Source organism: Eptatretus burgeri, chromosome 16, assembly GCF_056783735.1.
Source record: "Eptatretus burgeri isolate ZD-2024b chromosome 16, Ebu_testis_v1, whole genome shotgun sequence".
Lineage (NCBI taxonomy): Eukaryota > Metazoa > Chordata > Myxini > Myxiniformes > Myxinidae > Eptatretus > Eptatretus burgeri.
In genome coordinates, this window is record NC_140976.1 from 7,701,205 (window position 1) to 7,705,885 (window position 4,681).

General features: G+C 39.2%; 1 pseudogene; it reads right to left on the reverse strand.

The window, feature by feature from the left end:
• Positions 1 to 2,011: 2,011 nt before the first annotated feature.
• LOC147010432 (protein FAM200C-like) lies at positions 2,012 to 3,855 on the reverse strand (annotated as a pseudogene).
• Between the last annotated feature and the right edge of the window lie 826 nt (positions 3,856 to 4,681).

A 4,681-nucleotide genomic window follows, 5' to 3' on the forward strand; every position in this document is an offset into this window, starting at 1 on the left:
TTGATTAATCAAGAAATTAAAAAAAATACTCTTTATAACCAACTCACTTGGTCACTGTCATGTCCAAATATCAGCTGCCGAGCTCAAAAGGTGCCTGAGATATTGCCCAGATGAGAAATAAAATAAATAAGTAATTAATAAATCGTGAATAATTAAGTAAATAATCAATTAAATGATTAATCAAAAAATAAAATATATATAATTTTTGCCAAAGCACATCTTCACTTTTGTCCCCAAATCTCAGCTTCCTAGCTCAAAGGATGGGGGAGAAATCACCCGGAAAACAAGTAAACAAACGGAGTAAAAATTTGAGTACTCCCTTCCTGCGGTGCCCGACGATGACGTCATTTATTGCCTCGATATGGAATTGGGAAGGAGCGGTGTACAAAAGCAAACAAGTAGCGGTACATTCAAAGTACACCGCCCCTATGCCACGTAAATAAATAACAATCCTCTAGTGCGAGACATCGCCGGGGAACCTTTGGCGCCTGGTGATGCCGCCTTGCAGCACATAGAGTCGGAATTGGGAGGGAGCGGTGTACAATAATTGATTGATTAATTGCATAATTAAAATAAATTCATAATAATCGTAAAATAATTAATTTCTCGATCAATTGCCGAATAGCATATCTAAACCACAACTGTTTCGTCTGAATCTGTTACTTTTTGAAAATTAAGTAATTAATCGAAAAATGAATATTTAATCCATTAATTGATTAATCAATAAATCAAAAATACCCTTTATAGCCAAATCACTTGGCCACTGTCATGTCCAAATATCAGCTTCCTAGCTCAAAAGATGCCTGAGATATTGCCCAGATGAGAAATATAATAAATAAGTAATTAATCAATGAGTTGATGAATCAAAAAATAAAAATATATTTTTTTTCCAAAGCACATCTTCACTTTTGTCCCCAAATTTCAGCTTCCAAGATCAAAGGATGGCTGAGATATCACCCGGACAAACAAACACAAGCATGAAAAAGACCGTGCAGAGCACTATACTTACAAAATTCAACCCCCCCCCCATCCAAAGGTTGCCATCGATACATCAAATTGTCCATTTCATTAAGATTAAAATTGACAATCTTAATCAAAGCTCAGGTTAATAGATGAAAATTGATTTTTTGGATAAAAATTGATGATTTTAGAAGTTTAACCTTGAGTTGACCTCTGACCTTTTGACCTCAAAATAGTTGGTTTCCCAATTCAGTGACGCAATATGCAAATCTTGTTCAAATTTTAAGTCAATCGGATAAAAAAATGACGATTTTAGAAATTTGACCTCAAGATGACCTTTGACCTTTGACCTCAAAATCGATAGACTTCTCAGTTGAGAATACCTCGACAACTTGGTAAAGTTTCATGACGATCAGTTTGGGATTGTGAGCTGTAGGCGAAAACAGACAGACAGAGAAACAGACGGAATAACAAAATCGACTGACCAACGTACTTGAAAAATCTTCCATTTTGCAAGTAACAAGAAAACGGAGTAAAAACTGAGTACTCCCTTCTTTCAGCCACCGGTTATGACGTCATGCATCACCGAGATATGGAATTGGGAAGGAGTGATGTACAACAAACAAACGAACAGAGTAAAAACTGAGTACTCCCTTCCTTCAGCGCCCCGGCGATGATGTCATGCATTGCCTGGATATTGATTTGGGAAGGAGTGATGTACAAAAATGTCTCTCGGCAATTTCCCGAGCAGCTGCCTGACTAATTACAGATAGCAGAGTACCCACCCTCTGGGTGGGTTGAGTTTGCTCAATCTACATATACAAAGAGCTGGGTCTCAGCATGCGTCCGTCTGTCCGCCCGACCAGCCGTGTGACTATATGTCTATTATTTATGTACGATTGGAATGTACCTTTCGACCCTTTAGACTGCCGAGACCCCTTAGACCTTTGAAGACACTCTAAGACCCTGATGACCCTTAAGACCCTGAAGACCCAAAAAGATCCTGAAGACCCTTTAGACCAGTGGTTCCCAACCTTTTCTATGCCCCACACCCCGAGGAAATGTTTGATTAATGTTCGCACCCCTACAAAAGTAATATCGCATTTGAAGATTAAGAAGTCCAATTTATAATTTTTGAACCACATACAATACTGTGGGTGAACAAATTGAACTTAAAAAATAAGCTTTTAACTCAGTGCATAAAATGCAAGTATAAATTGGGCAATTAGATTCTAATTTATTCAGAAAAAATTGTAAACAGTAAAATCAATCCCAATTGTGATCATAAAATTCAATTACTTCTTTGCTCCTGCTTCTCATTCACGATTTTGTCAAAACGTGGAACTTTCTTGCTGACTGCGATCCGTAGGTCTGCCTGTGGATTCAGGCGATTCCTAGATTTTGTCTTGATTGACAAAAGAGAACTGAATCCACATTCACACAAGTATGTTGTTGCAAATGGAATGAGGACACGGAGTGCTTTTCCACCAAGTCTTGGGAACATATCCAGTGCTGCACACCAAAACTCCTCCAAAGTCTTGCTTTCAAATTGCATTTCAAGAGTTCGATTTGTCCGCAAATCAATAAGATCTTCCTTCAGCTCTTCATCTTCTGACATTTTCTCCAAATTATAGGAATATGGATTCATGATCCATTCTTCTGAAATCTTCAGGTCTCCAGCAGCAAAATATCCATCAAACGATTCTGACAGCATTTCCAAATGAGCCACAATTTCTTCACGCACAGTAGGAGTTATGGATCCAGCATCATCAACCATCTCTTCTAGTGAAGGAAAATTTAAGAGACTGCCTCTTTCCATCCTTCGACGCCAAATATGTAACTTTTCTTTGAAGGAATTCAACTTTTCACAAGCCTTCAATATGTTTATTCCTTTTCCTTGAAGAGACATACTCAGGTCATTCATACGAGTGAAAATGTCAGCTAAGTAAGCCAGCATTTGGGCGAATTCCTGTGATTCCAATGCCCCAACCAGATCACATTCACGCTCCTTCAGAAAAACTTTGATTTCTTCCCGCAGTTCAAAGAAGCGGGTTAAAGCTTGTCCTCATGACAACCAACGGACTTCTGTGTGGAAAAGCAAAACTGAATGCTCACAACCCAGATCCTCGCAAAATGATTTAAAGATGCGATGGTGCAAAGCTCTCCCCCTGATCCAGTTGATGATCTTCACACAAGTATCAAGGACTTTCTTCAAATTTGGAGGCAATGTTTTTGATGCCAAAGCATGCCGATGAAGAAAACAATGGGCAATTTGCAAGTCTGGAATCTCCTTTTTCATCAATGCAGAAAATCCAGATTTATTTCCAAGCATTGCAGGTGCCCCGTCAGTGCACACAGAACCAATGACTTTGATATCTAAATCATGTTTGGCAAAGAAGTCTTTCATCAGCTGCATCACATCCTTTGCAGTTGTGTTTTGGCAGATCTTTCCAAAACAGGAAATCTTCCTTCGCAGCACCATCATTAACATACCTCACGAATGTGATGAGTTGAGTACAACTGGAGATGTCAGTTGACCCATCCAACTGAATAGAGATTTTAAAAGGACTAGCTCTGACATCTGAGATGACTTGGTCCAAAATATCTTCACTCAAATCACTGATTCGGTTGTGAATGACATTATTTGATAGGGGCACCTGTTCAATTTTTTTTCTTGCTTCTTTGCGCAGGATAATCGTTGCCATTTCCAGTGTGCATGGCTTGATGAGATCTTCCGCAATTGTATGGGGCTTCTTGGATTTGGCCACTCTATATGCCACTTGGTATGAAGCAAGAAGTAGTGGTTTTTCAACAGAAACGAAACCTAATTTTGAAAGAGTTCCTTGTGAATCAAAACGAGCTCTTTTGATTTTCATATCTTATGCCTACAGTGTAGGCGTAATGATGTACAATGATTATGTCAGATGTTGCGTTATAGTGATTTTAAAAGCAATACTCTGACAATCAATTACTTTACTTATATGTTAATTCTGTTATTCTCTCCTTTTGAGTAAATACTCGTAAATGAGATTACTTTCTACGCAACACAACCACCTACTTCCATTTCTCAAGGCATACTGGCAGCTGGCTGAGTGATGACTCGTGACTCGTCACTCAAGGACACAAGCCACTCTGTCGCACCCCCTGAAATTCCATCTCGCACCCCGAAGGGGGTGCGGGCACCCCAGGTTGGGAACCCCTGCTTTCGAGCTTAACACCATTTAGACCTCTAACACCCTTCAGACAGATTAGACAGCTTAGACCATTGACCACATAGACCACTTGGACCTTCTTATATCACAAACGAAAAATCGTTTGTGAATATTTCGAAAAAATTTCGAAATTTCGAAATAAATATAATATCATCGATATTCAAAATAAATTTGTCAAAATAAATATTTATATGTCTATTATTTATGTACGATTGAAATGTACCTTTCAACCCTTTAGACTGCTGAGACCCCTTAGACCTTTGAAGACCCTCTAAGACCCTGAGAACCCTCAAGACCCAAAATACCCTGAAGACCATGAAAACCCAGAAGGCTCAAAAGACCCAGAACACCCCAAAGACCCAAAAGTCACAAAAGATGCCGGAGACCCCAAATACCTCAAAGACCCCAAATACCCAGAAGACCCCAAATACCCAGAAGACCCCAAATACCCAGAAGACCCCAAAGACCCTGAATACCACAAAGACCCAAAATACCCAAAAGGCACCAAA